Consider the following 23,822-nt stretch of genomic DNA (forward strand, 5'->3'; position numbering starts at 1 on the left):
TGATAAAATTTAAAAGAAAATGTAGGGCTATAATGGACCTTAAAAGAAGAAAATAAATATATGTGGTTCTAATTAGAAAAAAAATATAGACATTGTGCTTTCTTTGATGAATAAGAACTTCTAAACAATAACAAGTTGTTTGGTACAGAGAAATCTCAAAAGTACATGAATCCCCAGGTGCGTTGGCAGAGGCCTGTAACACCAGCTATGAGAAGGCTAAATTAGGAGAATCACAAGTTCAAGACCAGTCTGGACAACTTAGGAAGGGCTTTTCTTAAAAGAAAAAAAGGTTGTGTGTATAGGTAAGTGGTGGTAGAGTGCTTACCTAGTATGTGTCAGACCCTGGTTTCAGTCAACTCTTCTTTTTCTTCATATTCATCTCAGTCCCTTTAGCTGCTCTTCCTCAACAGTAAGAGGTTAAGATTCTCCTATAATAAAATTGACAGTTTTACCCCAATAAAAAGATATAAAATCCAGTAGAATAGTTGTACTTTATATTTATGAAACCAATTGTTTCTTAAAAAAATAATTGGTTATTCAAGAATTAGTCTTTGAACTTTGAGTTTCTTACAAATGATTTGGAATAAAAGCATAAAAATGTAGTAAGTCATTTTATGGTACTTGGTTTTGCTATCTTTTTGAAGTAACAACTGTAATTTCAACTATTTGTTTTCTTCTTCCTTCTAGTAAGAGGACATTTTAAAAATTGTTCTTTTTAGTTATACGTAATAGTAGAATGTATTTGACATGTTATAAATATATAGAATATAACTTCCCATTCTTGTGGTTGTACATGATATAGAGTTACACTGGCCATGTATTCATATATAACCATAGGAAAGTTGTGTCTGATTCATTCTACTGTCTTTCCTATTCCTATCCTCACTCTTTTCTATCATCCAATGAACATCTATTTTTCCCTCCCCATGCCCTATTGTGTGTTAGTATCCACATATCAGAGAGTACATTAGGCCTGTGCGTTTTTTTGGGGATTGGCCTATTTCACTTAGCATGCTAGTTTCCAGTTCCATCCATTTGCTGGCAAATGCCATAATTTCATTCTGTATAGTTAAAATATTCCATTGTGTATATATATCACATTTTATTTATCCATTCATTTGTTAAAGAGCACCTAGATTTGTTCCATAGCTTGTGAATTGAGCTATAAATATTGATGTGGTCAGGTCACTATAGTATGTTGATTTTAAGAACTTTGGGTGGACGCCAAGGAGAAGGATAACTGGGTTAAATTGTAGTTCCATTCCAAGTTTTCTAAGGACTCTCCATACTGCTTTCCAGAATGGTTAAGGTCCCAATGTGTATGAGTATACATTTTCCCCACATACCCACCAATATTTATTGTTAATTGTATTCTTGATAATTGCCATTCTGACTGGAGTAAGACGAAATCTCAGTATAGTTTTGATTTGCATTCCTCTAATTGCTAGGGATGTGGAACATTTTTTCATATCCATAAACCTAATGTCCATTCTCTCTATTCACCAATCTAAATTTCAATTTTTTAATATATATAATTATATGTGTTATATATAATTATATATATAATTTTATATATATATATATATATATATAATATATATATATATATTATAGTTGGGCACAATATCTTTTTTTGTTATTTATTTTTATGTGGTGCTGATGATTCAACCCAGTGCCTCAAATGTGTTAGGCGAGCGCTCTACCTGTGAGCCACAACCACAGCCCCTAAATTTCATTTTTAAAAGTTGTTTTCTGTATCTTAGGTAAAAGAAAAAACAGATGTATAGACAAATTTATAATAATTGTGCTTTTTAATATAATGCCTCAAAATATTTTTTGTAGGTAATTTTGAGAAGATTCATATCAACAAATTTGAGTGGGAATATTTTTTCCCTACATGTTAAACCTATGTTTTAGTATTTCTCAATCTTTAAATAAAAGCTTTTGAATGTATTTATTAGGTTAGTACCCTCATCAGAAAGGATACCAGAGTGTTTGCTTCCTCTCTTTGCTTGTGCCATGTGAGTACATGAGGAAAAGGTGGCCATCTGTAAGCAAGCAAGTAGGCCTTCACCAGGGAATTGAATGAGTACCTTGATCTTAGACTTCTCAACCTTTATGACTGTGAGAAAAAAATTCCTATTGTTTGAGTCACTCAGTTTATGGTATGTTGTTATAATAGCCTGAGCTGACTACTACACTACGTTCTTTTTCTTTTTTTTTTCGCTTACCTGGATTGAAAAGAATCCATCAAAGTGAAATTTATATTCCATCATGTCATATATCTAAGTGTTCCTCAATTCAAAGTGTTCTTTACTTGGTTTAAACATTGATAAGGTGGAAATGTTTGTTGTCTTGATTGTGGTATCATTTCACGATACACAGACCAAGATATCATGTTATGTATTTTAACTATATGCAATTTATATTCATCAATCATACCATAAGAAAGTTGAAGAAATAAACATGGATAAAGTAATGTATATACCAGTAATCGGATAACCTCATGCTGAAGTTCTTCCCTGTGTCATTAACATTTCTTTTGTGAATGGGTCTGTAAATAGGATGTGAACTCCTGGATGCGAGGAACCAGTTAGTAGTGTATATGCATTTATGATACAAATGGTTTTTGAATGGGATGTAGAAAACATTTAACCTTCATTTTTTTGTATAATCTTAAAGGAAGATTGTCCCAGATAAAACTTCTATTTAATAAAACTTCTATTTAATGATCAAAATTTATCTATTCAACAGGCTGAACTAATGAAATTTACCTAGAAAGGTTTATAGGCTGCTGGCATTATTCAAACTGATAAAGAAGGAGGTTGGCATTCACTGCCCTCTTAATAACATGTTTTGTTAATGACTACTAGTCTTAATATGTAGTATTGATGATTATTTTTAAAGAAGTAATGAATAAGAAGTATGGGTCTGGAGATTGTACATATCTGATTTTGACAAATACCACACCTTTGCACCCCAGATATGTGGCCTCGGACAGCCTCCTGAAACCATGGTGTCCTCATTTGTCACATGGAAATAAAATCAGTATCTACCTCAGGGGGTTATAGTGGGGATTTTTTATATCTTAAAAAACAGAGGCAGTCAACAAGGAATACACAATAACTTCTGGGTATTATTATTATTGTTTTGTAGTCTATTTTATTTTACAAGGCAGACATTTACAGAATGAGTTCTTGTGAATAGCCAATGCTAGTTAAAATCCTCATTTGAGTTATTTGACTAAGGAGACACCCCAAATAAAATATGCTGCCCCTTTGGGGATATGATTCTTATTTCTTGATAGTTCTCATTAAGTGTTTGAGTTCTAAAATCCATATTTTGTAAGCCCCATGTGCTGAAGAGTTTGCTTAATCACATTCTGAGCTTCATGTTTGCTAATATTCTCTCTAAACCCCTAGCTGAACATGGTTTATTTTCTTGAAGCAGATTTATTAGGTCTATGAAGAACATGTATTGATGCTTGGTAGCATGAATATCTCTTTATTGGAATAATTACTGGAGAGTTAGGAATTGAAAATATTGATTGCATTTATTTAGTCTTTTGATATGGACAAAAATATTAAAAGCCATCAAACACTAGCATTGCCCTTTGACAGCATCATTTAATTCTAGCTACAGGGAAAATTGTGACATAAACAAAAGCAGCATGACTTATCTATCTTCATTAGGCTCCTTTCTACATGGGGGGATATACCTCCTTCCTTCAAACAATATAAAAACACTAGCTGGACTAATAAAAGAAGGAAAGTATATTATAGATTAGCAGAAAATAATGTAACTGAAAGCAAAAGGCACCCACACACACACACAAAAAAAAAAAAAAACCTTGGCCACAAAAATAGCCCCAAATAGACATTTTAAGATAAGAAATGTCTTTGTTAGTTCTACAATATTGTTATTTCATCATTTCTTAAGGAATTGGAACCCATGTTGTTCATTGGCCATATGTGGTTATTTAAAGTTAAGCTTAAATTCATTAAAATTAAATTAAAATTTAAAAATAAGTTCCTCAGTTATACCTTCCCCAATTTGAAGTAGTCACATGTAGCTTAGTAGCTATAAGGTATTGAACAGAGCAGATTTAGCACATTGCTATTATCACAGAAAGACCTTTTTGGACAGCATTGGGAAAATTCATATATTCCACTTCTCACTCTAATTATAGGTTTCAACTTTCAGAAACCATGTTGATATTGATAATGGAAAAGAAACTGCAAATGATCGTTCTGGGTATTTCCAGCATTTTCTGTATGTATAATTTCAAGCCAACAAACAGTTCTATTAACAACCTTGTACATGTAGGGCTACTTCTTATTCAATATACATAACCTATGTTAGTGATTCTGTCTCAATCTGAGTTCTTAATTTACATACATATCATTTAAGTCAGTAATAGAAATTTTCAAGAATTTTTCAGTTAGAATTTAAATATCTATGAGATGAATTCTGAAGCTTAAAAACAAGTAATTTAGTTTTTGTCTTGTATCTGACCCTCAAACCCATGGTGTAAGCTCTATCTTCCATTCAAGAAGAACTGTTCTGTAATTCTGGGCATTAATAAGTCATTCTTATTTTCAGATATTAAAAGGCTTCAGATATTAAAAGGCTACTATTATTAAATACACAACCTTAAATTTTCATCTATTGCGTAGCTTCTCTCATAAGGGCAGTAACTCTTCCCATACCTTAGATGGGAATCACCCAGCCTGCAATGAAAAACAAGAGTAAAATTGATGTCTACTTGCTTCCATGATCCACCTCCTCACTCTTTGCTAACTATTATTTCTAGCTCCTTCAGAAGCAAGAATGGGGTAAAGTGAAAAAAGAAAAGAAGAAAAAAATCACAGGTATCTGATGCTGCCATCCCAGACATTGGATGCCCACATGCAAGGCTTTACTCTCAAAAGGCATCTTAGTGGTTCTTTGGACATCCCACACAAGTCCTCATTCATAGGACATTCCATTTTCTTCACCTCTAATGACTCTCTCCTCAACTCTTGCTTTGGTGTTGAATGCTGCACAGCCTTTCTGTCATTTTGCCTTGCCTTCCACAGATAATCCTTTGGGCATGTCCTTTGCAGAAGACTAAAGCAAAAGTTACATTCTTTGCTTTTCACTTCAGTCTAGGCTCAGAAAGTGTATTTCACTCTTGCTACAGTCTTTTCATTTTGCACTGTTATCACTGAACTTTGTCTAACCTTGAACTTTAGATTTATCCAGGCTCTAGTGTCTTTGTCCTACAAAAATCAAGAGATTCCAGACCACTTTCATCACACTTTGAGGAATTATAAACCAAGAATATAAGTCTCTGCTATTGTTCTGGGTTTGGTTTAGGCCCTCTTAGACAAAATAGACACATGTAATCCATGTGTTTTGGCATTTGAAGACAAGATGAAACAAAGTCTTGCTACATTTTAAACTGATAAATTACTTATTTTAGTGAAGGCTACACATTGATTCATTTCAGCAGTGTTCATGGAAATTCAACTATGAACCAGGAACTGATCAGAGCTTAGGTATAAAAATGTGAGTAAAATAAATATGGGCACTGAGCTCATGCAGCAGCAAATTTTTTGAAAGATAGTATAAACAGCATGGTCTTTGGAGTCAAACTCAGAATATCATCAACCAATCTCTCTTCCTCACCTTCTCCTTGTTCTGAGTTGTTGAATTTCATCCATGTAATAGAGATGAGCTCCTTTAACATTCATAGCTCTCCATTTCATATAAAAATATTTAGAATATATAAAGTGTCAGCACATTTTAGCAACTGGAAAAAATGTATTACAATCGTAAACTATAAAACTGCAAACTCTCAGATTATGCTGGATTCTTGGATCTCCACCTGTGTTTTTAAATATTTAATTCAACCCAATCATCTTGAATCTTTTTTCTATGCTAGTGATTTCCATATTTGTATCTCAGTCCCAAAATTCTGCTCTCGAGTTCCAGTTTCATATACCAATTCTCATTCAACATACCTTTTAAACTGTATCAAATTTGCTTCAAACAAAATTTTCAATATTCAAATCTTAATGTACTGTCTCCTCCTAAGCCATTTTTCTCCTAGACTTTTCCATTTCAAAACTAATCCTGCCACACAACTGTTTGTTTAAGCCAGTTTTATTTGATTCCTCCTTCTTTATAATTCCCACCCCTAGTATATAATCCATTTTAAGTCATTAATTTCTTTAAAAAATATTCTGATTTAGCCAACCATAGCAGCACACACCTGTAATCCCAGCAACTTGAGGACAGAGTCAGGAGGATTAAAACTACAAAGTCAGCCTAGGCAACTTAGCAATACCCTGTCTCAAAATAAAAAATAAAAAGAGTTTGGGGATGTCGAGTGGTAGAGTGTCCCTGAGTTCTGTCCCCAAGACCCCCTCCCCCTAAAATCTTGATTTTTCTCAGCATCTCCTCTGATATCACATTGATTCCATCTATACTACCACTTGTCACTGGTTTATGCAGTAATTTCTTTAGTAGTCTCAATCTTTACCATCTCTATTTGAGAATGTTAAAAATTATTTATAATCATATTTTGTTTATTTTACATTAATTTGTAAATTCCATTAGAAGATATTTTATTTATTCTGCTAGTCTGTTAAGTTACATGAAACAAAGACTGTATTTGATTTATTTATCCCTTTATACTATTGAAGTCAATGTAAGTGCTCAACACATATTTGTTTAATGAATGAATAAATCTTAGGGTGGCCAATGGCTTTTTTTTTACACCTATTAATGGACTCAAATCCTTGATTGCTAAAAAATGCAGTTATTACTGAATTAATCTTTTCTAAGCTTAATTTTTTTTCCAAACAGGAAAACAAGAGGACTTTGGAAATCAAATATTCATAAACATTGGCTTAGTTTAATCACATTTGTAGGAACTATCCAGATTTAGAAAGAGATTGAACAAGAGGCAACAATAATCCACCTAATTAGTAAAATCTAGATTAGGCTGAAATGACAAGGCTTTGCAGAAAACAGTGTAGAGTTGACTGAGCACTTTTAAAAACGTTTGAGTTTGGAGAACTGATTCTATACAATGTTTTTCTATTACCAAAAATAGCAACCTTAAGCAAGACAAATAAAACCTATGTCTATATTTTGATCATATCCTGTATCATTCTGTATCACTGGATTCTCCCCAGGATGAAAACTGAGAAGTTATTGAGGGGAAACTGGCAAACAGGCAGACAGGAAGCAGCTAGAATACATTTTAAAAACAAGCAAATCTTGAGAATTGAGAAATAGACAAAAGTATCTTAAGGGCAATGGAAATTTTCTCCTCAGTCCTCTAAAAGTTCACTTGAATAACCTGACAAAGTCAAATTAAATAAAAGGTAGGCTCCAAGGTAGGTTCCAAGGCCTCTCAGCATGTCAAAGCATCAGGCTTGAGGGTGCCATTTTTGGAGACCAACACTGTCCAATGTAGTAGGTGAAGTTAATTAAGTTTATCTGAGGACACTGGGCAGATGCAATGGCCTAGTACCCACCCTACAGTTAAAGAAAAACCATATGAAAAAGTTCACCAGTAATAATTTATACATTAGGAGAAAGGTTTTTGCATACGGTTGTGTAGAAGCAGCAGAGTAAGAAACCGTAGATAAGCATGTTCCTCAAAAGAGAATAATGGAGTAGAAAAAGGATATCTGAAATGGGAGCCAGACAGGGGGAAAAAGGAATCAGAGGCTGCAGCTACATATTAGATTTACTTTTTTCTCTAAGTACATTTTGGCTAGACATATAGATTATGATTCCCCAAGGTATATTCAGAAGATCATATTTTTAAAGTGCAACTAACCATGTTAAAGTAGATGAATAAAAGGCAGAATGATAAAATCAACAGGCAATGGGTGTACCAGGGATGGCAAATATGTGGCACAAGTCCTCTCTCCAGTACCTATGCGAATAAAACTAATCTTTCACTCTCTTCCTATTAAGCTTAGACCTTCTTCATACAGTGTTTTAAGTACCCCTTACTACCTGTACTATTACAGGGGATTTAAATTTAGTTTCATCCAGGAGCAATCCAGAAAACAAAGAGTTGAGCCTGTTCAGGGCCCTTCAGCTTGCATATTCCTGAACTTTGGTACTTGAATGTTATCTCCCAATATGTCAGCTATAGCCAGAGGAAAGAAACAATACTCTCCTTTGCAAGGAATGTGAATTCCAACCAACTTTGAAAGAAATCATTGAAAGTACTCCCCCCAATTCATAATCTGGTGAACCAGCCCATGATTCACAGGAGACTTTTGTTTAAGTTCTAGGATTGGTTACTATTTTTCAATGGATGAAATGTTATATGAAATATATACAGATATTTATATGTGCATTTAAAAATTATCAGTCCCATATACGTTTATCTTATATGGCATGTGGGAATACCAGAAATACATTTGTTTGCTCAAGGTAATTTGAATTAGTTATAACAAGTACAGGATAGATTATTGGTCATTGGATTTCCTTTATTTACTTGTTCCTGAGAGAGAGAACACAATTTGGCAAGCTCTGTAGTATAACATCAGTGATGTTCCAATGAGAGGGATGAGATGGAAGCATCCCAATCAGCAGCCCTATTCTCAAAGCAAGCTCTGAAACCTTTTGTTTGAGAGGCTAGAAATAAATACTCTTTCCTTATTCCAGATATCAACCAACAACAAACAAAAGCCAAATCTTTTCTAAAATCCTCTTAAATGTCTCCGATTAGGACTGTCAACTGAGCCTATTGTTGCTTAGAGATTTAGAGGTTTCAGGGGAGAATCCAAGAGAAGGAACACTGTCTGCTTTAACAGCTTTGACTTGAAAAAAAATTATTTTTTCTCAGCCACCTCACAAGCAAGAGGCATCTGTCTGGGGATGAGACGAAGGGGTGTCAGAACAGAGCTATCTATCAGAATATGACTTAGGGGAAAAGACTATTCATACTGAGAAAAATAAAATAATTGAAGTCTGTAGAATGAAGACTGGGGACAAACATTCTATATGCTAACAGGAATAAGGGACTCAATGGGCATATTTGCAAGTGCAAATGTGTTTCACATTCCTTTTATAAGGAATGTGCTGCTGGTTTGTTTGCTTATTTTTAAATTTAATTTATTTTGTGACAGCTCAGTGATTATCATTTCAGTGTGCTCTTTTCTATTTTCATATACAGGAGTGCTACTGCCCAAGAAAGTGGAAGGCATGTTCATGTCTCCAGCAGGACTGAGGGTCCTCCCAGCAACTACTGAGGCTACCTCTGCCTGGCCCTGGGTGAGCTGGGGCTGACAGTCACCCACAGACCACATTTCCTCTGCCTGGTCAGAAGGCTCTGGTCCCTGCTCATGCTGGATTTGAATTTTTGTCCCTAAGTCCAATCCCAGGTTCTTGTTCCCAGTATTGTTTTGGATTTCATGGGGATGGGCCATTGATTTGCTGCTAATAAGGCTGTGGATTCCTGGCCTAGATCCTTATTGTTGGTGAAGCTCTTTAATCAGCTCAGACTGAACATTTCCTTTAAAACCCCATCTTGCAGAGATTCAAGGGAGAAGAAAGTAAATAAATTGAGATGATAAGAATTCTAGCAGATAAAGACAGGATTACAGCAAATTAAAATTCCCTGTTCTTGTTTCCAAACTATCTGCCTCCTATGTCCTGAGAGTTGCCATCTTCTCATTCCCATCACCCTCCATTTTTAAACAAAATGAAATATTTTAATGAACATCTGAAATCATAATTTTTATTAGGAGTTATGTAAGTCCTAATGGTGAATGATAAAAACCAAATAAATATTTAATAATTTACAATCAAATTCTGTATTTACAGCACACCTAGGCATGAACTCCTTAGAAATTATACATATTCAAAGCCAGTGGAACTTATTTCTTCTCTTCCCTTTAGTCTCTATCACTTCCTCACTCTCTTTTTTGTTGTTGTTCAGTTCTTATTTTATTGCCTAGTTTCAAATGAAATCCTATCAAATTGAGATTTCTACTTTAAGGGTTTTGTTTTTTCTAGATTTAAAACTACAGAAACAGCTCAAGTGCCCCAAAAGTAAAACATTATTTTGGAGAAAGTGAAGAGATACTAAACATATAAACATATTTTCTGTTAGCATATATAAGAAGAGGCAGAGTTTTATCACTGTTTATTCAAATAAAATTCTTACTTGTATTGAAAATCTGAAAGTTGCTCCCAGCATAATCAGCATGACCTCTCATGGAATTTCTGCTGGTTTCAAATAAGACAATTGTGAAAATACAGCTGCCTCTGATAGCATTAATTTATGAAAATGTCACTCTCTGACCTTGGCAAGTTGCAGTTCAGCTTTTCAATGAATATCTAGTTAACATCTAGTTCTTAGAACTTCAAACTCAGGCTGTCCATCAACTTGCATTTTTATCCTATGTTCTGGCTCTGACATATGGCTCTGTGTGTCCCATTCAGGGAAAAGACATGCCAACTCTTTTCAACTAAATTCATTTAGTTTTTCTTTAAATACACAAATGCTCATATAATCCATTCCTCTTTTACTTCTTCAAACCGACTTTGTCTTGAACAGAAACTCATAGTCTGTCCACAAGAAATTCACAGAATGCAGGGGAAAGGACATTTCAAATAAGGCTGTGATGTAGGTAGTAAACATAGGTAGCCCTGAGTATGACTTTGAGCACAGGAGGGGTTACTTGAGCATTGTCACAATGGTGCATGTGTTTTGTTTAGATTTTGGTCTCAGGCATCAATGCTAGCAGATCTTCCAATCCCTGGGTATCTGGAAGCAGAATGCAAACTACGTAGAATGCCTACTTATGTATGGCCTTATCAGAGCTCACTGAGTGCTTGTGTTTCACAAGCCTCAGGTAAACTCTTTTTTTCTCATGTTTCATGCAGGTACCTACTGGTCTCATTTGACATCCCAAACTAATTAATATTATTTACAGTATGGCAGCAGAAGTACATATTATATAGTCCGAGCACTAAGAAATTCATTATATATAAAATCACACAATATATACAAAAACATATATAATGTAATTTAAACAACATTTTCACAAAATAATATTTAGCCTTTTATATATGATGTCTATTTATATGTCCTATTTAATCAAGAAAATATTTTCAGTTATTATCTAATACATTGCAATCTATAGTTACAAAGATATTATAATAGTTACACAAAGCTATAACTAGTGGCAAACATGGTTTCATAATCTGAAACACAAAACATTCTAATAAAAATTTTATTGTTAAAAAATATTTATTTTTCTGCTTGTAGTTTTCATTGAATATAGGAATAATTATTTTAATAAATACATTTTGGGTAGAAAAATGCTCATTTTTTGCATTCTTTTTTCTTTTGATTGTTTTATTTGAAATTTTTAAAGAGATTCAAAAGATGATGATTTAAAAATATTGTAAATTAAAAAGTATGATAAAGAGGCCAGCACTTGAAAATATCAGAATAAAACAATAGTGATGTCTTACAATTTTAAGGAATTTTCAGCAAATTTCTTTTGTAACTTCCTGCTTGTTTTTTTTTTTTTTTTTTTTAATGTTGCCTGAAATCACAGATTTTAACTGTGCAAAGTGTATGGAAAATTCCTACACAGACCATCCACGGAAATCCCAAGTGAGAGGAAACCATTGTATGGAAAGGCCTCAAAAAGCATTTTGTAAGAAGATCAAACAGACTCAAGGAAGATTAAGTAATTGGATTAAAAGCCTAAAGCTGGTTAGCAGAGAATGGGGCCTGGAATCCATGTGCCTGACCCATGGTGTGTTTTGTTTCTATTACACCAGCACTCCCCAGTCTTTTCTGATCTTCACAATTATTTAGGATACTTATTAAAAATGAAAATTTTCTAAACACTTCTCCTGGAGATTGTGATTCATTAGATCTCAGATAAAACCCAAGAGTGCCCATTTTAACAAGTATCATGCTTGATTTTTACAACCAGACAAGTTTAGGATATAAAAGCATAAAAGTCTATGCTTCTAATCAATTTATAAACTGGATTATTGGTTTCTGGTATAATACAGAACATTTGTCATTAAAGGCAAACAGGTGAAGTGCAACAATTTTTCACAATTCCTTGTGTATCTAAAAACAAATCTTCTGTCTCTTAAATAAGACATTTGTTTTGCCCACTTAGAAATTAGCAACAATGTTCTAATCATAGAACACAGTTTTGTTTCCCATTCTTTTTGATTGATTCTAAGACTGTAAGGACAATTCATTGAAAAGACTTTAAGACAGCTTTCCCTCTTCAATTTGATAACTTTTACAATGTTTCTTCTTCATTCCCTTGGTTACATCTGGAAAGTTGCAATCATCTGGAATTGCAACATATCTGCTCTGTCTCTTGAGTGCTAAGGCCCATCCCTCCAGATGCTATCTGCTTTTTGCATATATATTATTCCCTGAAATATGTTTTGCCTGAACATACTTGTATTATAATCTAGACCTAATTGGTCTGTGCTCATATTCTTGATCTTGGAAGCTCTCTTTTATACCTTGACCATTCTTCTACTAGCTTTCATATGGCTTCTTCAAATGTTAGGTCCTAGCTTCAGTTTTGACAACTGAGACATTTTTCATGACTACCAATGAGCAAGAGTTGACTACTTCCTCCACTAATTTTCATTTTAGCACTGTACTGATGTCCCCATTTAACAATCTATATTTATTTCATGTGCATACTTATTTACGTGGGCTGCATAAGACTATAAGTTCTGTGAGAGCAAGGGCCATGCTGTGTTTATCTTTATATTTCTAGTACTTAACGTAACATCTGTCTCCTAATAGTCACTGTTCAAGCTGGACATAAACTTCTCATAGTAGCCTGTTAATTTTTCTGTACTATTTCTCTTAGTGAAAAGAACCACCAATCAACCAAGTATTCAAAACAGAACTGTGTATTGGTTCTCTAATGAATAAATCGAATAGATCTATCAATGGATTCCTTTAATAAATTTTCAATGTTATTTACTTCCAGTTTGTTTACCTCCCTCCCCACCTTCCTTCCTTTTTTTTTTTTTTTTTTTCTTCAAATGTGTATAAAGTGATCCCTGTGTGCTAAGCATACTTCTAGGTACTTTGGACTAAGCAATGACCAAGAGACAGAAGCCTTGCCTTTAAGGAACTTACCCTCTGTTTCTCCCACTGTTTAAAGTTCTGTTTCTTACTGGGATTACTCCATCAGTCCTTTATGTCACAGACATTCATTGGTCTCCCCATCATTAGTTTTATAACTTTCAAGTCTACTCCTCATATTACTCTCCTAAGTTAGATGACCTCTCCCTGCCTTATGATTTGAGTGATTTCCCTTCCCTTAGAGTGCAAGGCAGCCGTTTTGTGCTTTTTGTCTGGTGTTTGTGTTGTGTGGTGCAACATCCTTTCCAGGTATCTCTCTCATCAGGTTCTTAATACATATTTCACAATCCAAATTGCTCCTGGGCAACAGCAGTGCCTTTCTCAGCTCTGCAACAAGGTTCATTTATTGCTTGCTCATCTTTCCTCTGACCTTTGTCTAGCTAACTCCCATCCCTGATTCACAACTTGGCTCATATTTCACATTCTCTTAGATAAAGTCTGCACTGCCCCTGGTTGGACCTCTTTTTTTACTTATTTTATAGCATGGAACGCTTATCTCTTTCAAAGTGTTGATCAAACTGTACTATAATTGTCATTTTATTCCTTCCATTATATTATGAACTCATTGAGATACCAAATTTGAAAATTTTCTTAGCCCTCAATAAATGGAAGCAAATGAAGGATTATGTTCCAATTTGAGGTTTTAAAATTTTAGTTGGATTCCTAGGCTTTACAATCCTAGGTCTCAAAATTGTACTGTTTTTGCAGAGGATAGTGATGATAATGGCTAACAGGAAATATTATTGCTTTTCTTGATTCATATTTTCTTCTGAGGCAAATTTGGATATTGGAGACATTATGTTCTGAGCCAAAGAAAATTCAACCTACTCGATTTACTTAGGCATGCCTTATGGAGTCATAAAAACTCAACACTAATTTAGGCTCTACTTAGTCACCATTCCTGTGATTAGAATTCTGGCCAAAGCTGTCCTTCTTGGGGGCTGGATTTTTTATAGTATTTGTCAAAGCTGGGTTTTGTGAGATAAAGTGAACCTATGCTCTGGCGAAGGTGGCGTTGGAAAGTACATCAAATTTAAAAACAAAGTATTTAGGAATTGGATAGTAGTAAAGAGTCAGTATGTGCAACAGGAGAGTCTTCAAAAAGCAGAATATAGAGGATTTCTTGGACAAAAAGTATGGGCAGGACCAATTTTTTAAATGGGAGTTGTTAAAGATGTTAAACAGGCTGTAAAGCTACTTTGTATTCCTATAGCCATAAGACCTTGGAAAAGGAAGAAGTCTTACAATAACATTATAAGAGGAATGGTTAAGGATTGGATATTTAAAAAATAGCTCAAGTCTATGCTAAAAGAAAAAATGTGATGGATTTAGTGTAGTGGTTCTAGAGGGCAAATACAAGATTAGCATATGAAATCAGAAAGAGACATACTAACAAAAATTAACAAATTTTCTCATAGTTCAGAAAGTTCAGCAATTAAATTGTAGAATAAATTGCATTGTAAGAGGATAAAAGTGCTAAAATACAAGCTGATTATCCATCCATCAAGGATGCTATATGTAGATTTCTGCTCTGAGTTGAATGCTTTTGAGTTGGATAAATGCTCACATTTTTCTTGTAACTGAAGTCCACAATTGACATTATTTTCCTCCCAATTCAGAACCTCACTTTTGACAGCAAATTTATGATGTCCAAGTTATCATCTAAAGAATCATCTACTAGTAATGGATGGATTTCAGCCATTTGATAGTTGACATTGGAAAGGAGATGGCGTGTCTCAGAAAATACTTGTTAGAACAACCCAACATCTCAGATGAGAAATACAGAGAAAAAGAATCAGATGATCATAAATAAAATATCCTGTCTATCAACTGGGCAAAGCTAACCTTAAAATGTCTCAGTATGTTTAACCTCTGTAGTTTATTTTAAAATACTATATTTATTTTACTTGGAATTCCATTAGATGTTCAAATAATTTTCACCTATCCCAAACATATTGTGCAGTGACTCATCGGACATCTGTGGCAAGTAAATATATACAGTGTATTTTTAGAGTAGCAAATATGTGTGTATGTATTTATAGTACAAACAAAATTAAACCTGATCTGAAAAAAAATGAATTCTTTAGTCCTGACCACTCCTGTACCAGTTTCATCTTTAGAACCTACATTTTCATGCTTTAATTTTCATATCACCTCCCACCTTCAAATGCCAAACTTAATGGAAAATTGTCCTTTCTCCTGTACACTGTTTGCCAGAGAAGTTCCTCTGCAATGACTGTTGAATGCTTTTAATTCCTATTTACGGATTTAATAGTTTTGCATTGATGAAAAAATAAAAAAACAGATACCCTTGGTACATCCACCTCATGGGTTTATCTAGGAGATGTTCTATTGATCCAAAAGAATCAGATTAATTTCTGCTAAAGATGAGAATGTAGTAAGAAAGCTCAAACAGTATGTGGATAAGGAAATTGCTTGTTGTATCACAAATATTTGCTGCGTATTTTTCCACTTATTTCTTCTAATGGCTATCCTCTGCTTTACATATAGCTCAAATTTTGATGTCCATACTGTCATGTGAAATAACAGAAAAAGAAAATGAAGAGTACCCATAATATTTTGTGAAAAAAGAATTAAAAGTAAAAATATCATTCATGAATTTTGAATTGTGGTGTTCAGGTTTATTTGGATAACTGGAAAATTTTTTCTTTGTCTGTTTTAGATAAACAAGTTCCCTGGGATAACTTTTCAGAGTATTAATTACTGCATTGGAAAAATGAGGTAGGAAATAGAAAACTAAGGATTTTCTAGATCAAGCAATAATATTTTCTTTCTTCTCTTTAAAATATCAGAGATTTCTAACCTACCAACATCTGCTGAATCCGGCCATGCATAATCTTCAAAAAATAGTCTATGTTTCATTTATTTTCAAAATATTTTTCCATTTCAACAGGTTTGCATGAAGTAAAACATTTACTACAAATAGATAAATTTCATGAGGGAACTGCTTTGACAGTGTCCTAAATGAATAATCAGAGAAAAATGTTGCAAAATTATAGTCAAATATTCTTTTAAGTAAACTAAATTTTAAAGTCCAATTTTACTCTTCAAATTGGACAATATTCTAGTCATCTTGTTTAGAGAGCATATGGGAGTGCTACAGAACAGTTAGAGACAAAAATAGAGTCTGGGTTAAAATCAGCCAGAAGAGACCCAGGAAGAATAGGTCTAGTGTAAAAGTAACACCAGCACAACAAAGGTAGATTACTGTGAAAGTGCCACACAGACTGGATATCATGTGGCTGCCAAGGTGGTACCAAATCTGATCAAAAGTGCCCAGAGCAAGACAGAATGGAAGAATCAGAAACTCGTGATTCAGACTCAAACATAAGATCAGAAGATGAAGCAGAAGCCAACTCAAGCAAGAAGTAACAGGAAAGGGATGATAAACACCTGCCAGAACATTTGCATAAATCTAAGCCAAAGACATGTATGTTCACCCAATTCTTGAAGCCAGGAAGGAGATAAAACCCAGCCAGTAAGTCACATGGTGTTTTACTTGGATTGGAATGTAAGTTGTCATTACAATCAATAAATAAAAATAGTCAGTTTGTATACATATAGACATTTAGGATTTATATTCCATGAAGCTATAAAAATGAATATAGAAAATATTGATATGTATTGATTTTCAGGATATATTTCCAAGTGTAGAAAGCAGTGAAATGGAATACTTACAGTATGTTTGCTTTCAAAGAAGAAAGAATAAAATATGAATATATATGCTCATTTGTGCAAAAAAAAGTTCAAATAGAAAAATTCATAAATGAAAGAAATGAGTAACATAGAGAGAAGATAAGAATGGAGTAGAAAGAATGAGGAAAAGGGAGTGGGTTGGAAGAAATAAGGGAGGGAGAGATGCTTTCCTGGGTATATCTTTTATATAGAGAGTTGAATACTAGGATTTCAGCAAGATTTCACACACAGAACAGTAAATACTCAAACCCAAACTAGCAAATTGCAATATAAACAATAACAAATGAGTAACATAGCCCTAATTAAGGCATCAGGAAAAAAGAAGTAGATTAAACAACTTCCCAAAAGAGTAATTTCCCAAATACTGGAAAGATACAGGAAAAAAAAAAGAAAGAAGAAAAAGAAAGAAGGAAACAAAGAATAGAATTATACACAGTGGTACACTACAGTCAGTAAATGTTAGTTTCACTTCCATATGCATTAGCAATTCTGAAGCTATCTTATATGAATGTACCTTAAAGAAATAAATTATAGGTCATGAGACACAGGTTTCTCATTGTCAGCAAAAGGAGTTACAAACAAGCCAATGGAAGGCTGGAATGAACTCTGGGATGTTGGACTGGAATTACACATTTTCATTGAACCTCATGACTTTTTAAAAATAAATATGTGAATAGACAAAAAATAGATTTAGACATGGGTATGTATGCAACTATACAACAAGTACTTTCCAGTTCTATTCACTGAGATGGCTTAACAGTAATAGGATCTAAGTACCAATGAAGACACCTCATCCTTAGATCATGGTTGCAATTCTGAATAAAAACCAACAGGTTCCTCAAACAAAGGGATGATTACAGGGCTGGGAAATTTATGGGCAGATACAAGACAAGTCCAGAATATTTAGATTGCTAAAATGTTAGGAAGTGAAGAAAAATGTGAAAACAGAGAGTCACAAAATTTGATTTAAAGGAACTGCCCAAAAAATAGTTAATAATTCCAGAGGAAAAATAAAAATTTTAGAATGAGGACATCTAGAAAAATTACCAGTATCATCAGTATTAAGACATTATCGCCATCATGTACCTGCTGATGGCACATTCAAAGGGCATGGAATCATTTCTGAACATTTTTTTTTTTTTTACACATGAATAACCTTAATCTAATAGGAGAAAATATCCTCAAATTTAGGACACTTTGCAAGCTAAATAAGGAGTATTCTTTAAATGTGTCATGGTCATGCAAGACAAAGAAGAGCTGAGAAATCCATCCCAGGTTGTAAGATAATGAAAATACCTGACCACTAAAAGTAAGGTGTGGCCCGGAGTTGGATCCTGGGTCAGAAAAAAAAAAAAAAAAAGATGCAAATGCAAAAATTCAAAAAATTCCAATAAAAGGTACAGATTAGTTAACAATATTATCTCATTATTAGTTTCTTGTTTTATATAATTATATTTATGTAAAATATTTTTATTAAGGGAAATTTCATGAAGAGTATCCAAACACTCAGCCTTAATGTTGCAATATTTTAACATCTAAAATTATTCTAAAATATGAAGAAAAAAAGGATGTGTATTAAAAAAATAGCACTTGAAAAGTATAACAAAGAACTATTTGTATTAAATGCAATATTAAATCAAGCTTTTCCAATTATCAATCACTCATCATCATAGCAGGAGCTTGATTATATATCATTCCCTAATTTGGCCAAGTCCTTAGTTTATTCAATGTTTTCCTGAATTATATAACCATTTATCTGGCAATTTTATCAACATAAAAACAAAACTTCCATTGGAGTAATTTTCATCTTTAGACTTTTTAGGCACGATATTCCACAGAATGTATGTGGGGGACTAAATAATGTGAATTTGCTTGTAGTTTCTATCTAGTGACAAGGACACTGACTAGCTAGATGTCTTCTGAGTTTATTGCAAGATTGTACCATAGGAAATGTTTGACAGTTTGACCAAATGACAGTTCCTCTGTATTAAGGAAGAAGATTGACAGAAATAATCTGATCAACTAAGTGGGCCCTAACTATCATCAGGGTGACAGGTGTTACATCTATTTTTCTTGTATGTCTCCGATTATAGCTTCCAAGGCTACATAAGCAAACTTAACCCACTATCTACACAAAGATGCTGGCAATCTTCCAGAATGTTATGGACACAACAGCCACGAACCAGACACCATTTTTTCATATGTAGCAACTACCTTGATTTCATTAATGACATTGATCATTGCAGAAATGCATTCCCTGAAAATTATTCTGTAGAATGATGATTGTTAAGGGATTTAAATGATGTTTACAAGAGGTAGAGGAAAAGAGCTTTCATTTGTAAATGTATCTGTAAGAAAAGATAACATAGCCATGTATTTGTCTGTTATTATAAACATGAAAATGATGTAAAATTTAAATGTTCACCTTTGGTATTTAAATTTTAATGTAAATACCTAAATTTAGATCTATTCCTGAAGGTTATATCCTGACTTCATTAAACAAAAAATTGGTTAAGTTTACGGAAAGCATAAAGGTTTTCTTTATGACATGAAGCCTCAAAATCCCCTCAGGATAATAAAAATCCTGATTATCTTCAAATTGTATTATATGTTTTCAAGAAGAAGAAAAAAGGAGATAGCATGTTATAAAGTGATTTGGTCATATAAATTACTAATAATTATCTTTTTCTTCAGAATATCTTAAGGACTAGTATCTTCTGGAACATATTCTGAGAGATGTATATTAAGTAACAGCAAATCAATCACCAAGTAATCTTTAAATATAAGATATAGAAAAGTCTTTGTGTTTATAGTTGTGCTGAGGAAGTAAGGTTTAATCTTAGACATCAATAAGAGATCAAATAATAGCAGTACATTAAGATGCCAAATCAAATGATTCAGACAATCATCTCTCCAGGAAAAAATTGACATGATGTAGAATCAATAGTGGAAGCAAAAGGGGAAATTGGAGCTAAGCTTTAATGTGTAAGTAACTTTTGTATACTAGACAACAAACTTGCATATAGAGTACTCCACACACAGTAGGTGTTTATTAAATGCTTGTTAATTAACCAACTAGCCTAAATTCTATAGGCCTCAGAGGAAACTTGGCCTGGCTCAATCTGGAGAAGTCACCAGTAAACTTTGCAACTGGCAGTGAGGCGGTAAAAGAGCCTTGGCAGGAAATTCATTAGAGCCACTTTGAAGAGATGGCCCAAGCAACCTGCAGTGAGATGTTTCAGGATGTTATGCTTATCCTGGAATACTTCCTTCAGAGATAAAAACTTGACCGGAGTTTTAGATGCTTTAGGGTATAGTCTATCATCTCCATCTGTCTCAAAGAGCATGTATAAATATCTCCCTTCTAAGAAAGAACAAGCCCATTAAGTTATGACTGTGTCATCCATCCTTCCACCTACCTCCCACTCAATCAAAAACAGTGGCTGAGCAGGTCATACAAACAAGGCACTATGATGGGTATTAGAAGAGGCAGAAATGTTTTTTTTTGCCAATTTATCTGGGAGAAAAAAAGGCCAATGTATATTTTTTTTAAAAAAATTCTTCAGTATATGATTCATATCTTACTTAGCTGTGCACTTTACTGCCACATACTACCATAGTGTGTACTCAATAAATATATTTAGCCTGAATTACTTAGGACCTATTTTTTAAATCCTATATACAGGAAAATTAATAATATTGCCAACTCATAAATGATTAACTAGTTTGAAAGAAACTTTGGACATTCTGGCTAGATGGCAGAAGAAATAAATACTCACAGGAGCTTCTACTTCGGCAAACACTAAGAAATATAAACTGAAAAGCAATAGATAATGTTAATTTGTGTGTTAGTCAGCTTTTCATTACTATAAGAAACACCTAAGATAATTGACTTAAAAAGAGAAAAGATTTATACTGGTTCATGGTTTTAGAGGTTTCAATCTATGATTGGTCGACCCTGCTTTGGACCAGTGGTCAGGTAGCACAATATGGAAGAAGTGCAAAGCAGAACAAAACTATGACCAGGAGCAAAGGAGGAGTCAAGGAAGGGGCTGGGGTCACAATATCCCCTTTGTGGGTATACCCTCAGTGACCCCCCACTATGCTGCACCACTCAAATATTCATTATTTCCCAATAGTACCAAAGGATGGGGAACCAAGCCTTTAACCCATGGGCCTCTGGGAACAGTCCAGATCCAAATTACAATAGTATAGGAGATGGAAAGTGGTAAACTGAAGTGAAAACTATTGTAATGATTTTTATGTTACTGGAGGAATTAGGAGGAAAAGTAGATTTAGATTGTGTTAACTGATGTATGCAATAGTCCCCCTTATCTGCAGGGTCACTTTCCATAATTTCTGCTACTTACAGTTAACTGCAATATACAAAAAGTATCTAAAATATATTTTAAAATATTACATGGAAAATTCCAGAAATAAATAATTCATAAGTTTAACTTTTAATATAGCATTGTTATGATTGTTCTGTTTTATTATTTATTACTATTCATCTCTTACTATGCTTAATTTAGATATTAAACTTTATATGTGTTCATGAAAAATATAGTCTCTACAGGATTCAGTATAATCTGTAATTTCAGGCATTTAGTCAGTCTTGAAACCTGTTCCTTTTGGGCAAAGATGGTATACTATCCGTGATGCGTATTGTAAAAATATAAAAGCAGAATTTGTATGTTATATCCCATATATTCCAAAGCTGTAAAGGAGGAAAAATAAGGAATGACATACACTTGATCAATTCTATAAATAAGAAACCGTGAGAATTAAACAAATGAATTATAACTAGAAAACATTTTAAAAGAAGGTGATAGATAAGCATATATCAGTAATCACAATACATGGACATTGGTTACTTTGTCTTTAAAAACAAAGATTCTAAAAGAAAACCCAGGTTATACTTTTATATCATAAAGGGTTTTAACAAAATACATCTGTTAGTACAGAAAAGTTAAAACAAAGAGATTAAATCTATTAGCACTTGTGCATGTGCACACATGTACATGAAGAACACCCCTACATCATGTTTCTGTCATGTGAAATAGACTTGATGTAAACACACACACACACACACACACACACACACACACACTACTGTTAATTGATGATGAACTGACTATGAAAACTCATTAAGAAACTTTAACACTCATGAATCTGTGTGCTTATCAGTATGGCTTTATCACATTTGTCTTAGTGCACTTGCACTGCTCTAACAAAATACCTAACCCTAAGTAATTTCTAAATAGCAAAAATTTACTTCTCACAGTTCTGGAGTTTAAAGGTCCGTCAAGTTTTCAATAATGTTGGTAACCATTGAGCGATCACTCTGCTTTCAACTTGGTGCCTTTTTGCTGTACCTTCCAAAGGGAACAAATCTGTGGCCTCATGGCAGAAGGGAAATAAAAGATTAAGCAGTTTTCTGAGTCCTCTTTTAATATGGTGTCAATCCCACTCATGAGGGCAAGGGCCCCTTATGACTCACTCACTTCCTACAAGAACCCATCTCCTAATATCAACACTTTGGGGTTTAAGTTCCAACATATGATTTTTTTTTGAGGGAGACACACATTCAAACCATAGCAATAAACATAGAAAAAGAAATAAAAAGATGAATTGACATATTTCTAAAGTTATTAGGAAATTATCACAGTTCTATCTAGGGGCTGAAAGGTTAAATATTCAATCTTTTTTCAAAGAACTCACATTGTTCAAACTAATGTGGAAATTTGAGCTAGATATTGAAGGTTACTTAGATGAACAGGATATAAAAAACATTCTGAGTAACAGACTTGCAAAATAGTTTCAGAAATCAAGATCTAAGTAAGCCTGAAGTATATAATTATGCCATGAGCTGATATTTTGAATAGCTTTATTCTTCCTAAATAATCCCATCTTTTGATAAGATAGTTAAATAGCCTACATTAAAAATTCAATATTGTGCTGGGTGCAGTTGCACATGCCTATAATCCCAGCAGCTCTGGAGGCTGAGACAGAAAGATCAAAAGTTCAAACCCAGCCTCAGCAAAAGTGAGGTGCTAAGTAATTTAGTGAAACCCATCTTTAAGTAAAAATACAAAATAGAGCTGGAGATGTGGCATAGTGATTGAGTGCCCTTGAGTTCAATCTCCAGTACCCCCCCCCCAAAAAAAATTCAATATTGTTATGCTGCCACAAGTCTTATGAAAAGATCCATCTCAGTTTACAAGTGACCAGGAATTTTTTAAAAAGTTATTTTGGTATATGTCCATTAATGACAGAATTTTATGAAATTCTTGCTTTTGTATATATAAACAAACAAAAAGTTAAAATTTCCATATATTGTCTGTCTTTTTCAAAATGCAAAAGTTTTAAAAGGTCAAAATTATCTTCTTTGATATTGAATTCCTATTGCAGGGACCTAAATGCAGATGTAAATTTATAATGATTACATCTGATCGCATTAAACAGGGGATGGGTAATCTAATTTCCTTTGATCCTTTATAAAACTATAACATTTAATGAGCTGTCTCTATAACTTTTATGTATCCAGTATTGTTCATTTGAATGTTATTAAATATTTATGAATAAATTAATCTAGAATTTGTCCCCTAACAAAACTTAGATCTTGAATAATCAAAGAGCAAAACTGTTGAAATTATAAGGATTTTTCATTCAAAGTTAGGACTCAGTACTGTAACTGTTCTTATTTGTTCATTGTTCAGACCTGTTTATGAGAACAGGTTTCATTTGATGATTTATCTTAATAGTTCTGATACAAACAAAGTAAATATTATATCAATGTATGGATGAATAAACAAGCTAAGAAGTAAATAAATAATTGTATAATACATACCAGGAAAACCCTTCTATTCAAAAATTTAAAGGCACCTGAGATTTTTAAGAGTCTTTGGTTAAGTTCCTGATCATCACTGGCATTTTT

The sequence above is a fragment of the Marmota flaviventris genome, chromosome 13 (assembly GCF_047511675.1).
Source record: "Marmota flaviventris isolate mMarFla1 chromosome 13, mMarFla1.hap1, whole genome shotgun sequence".
In the NCBI taxonomy this organism is placed as follows: domain Eukaryota; kingdom Metazoa; phylum Chordata; class Mammalia; order Rodentia; family Sciuridae; genus Marmota; species Marmota flaviventris.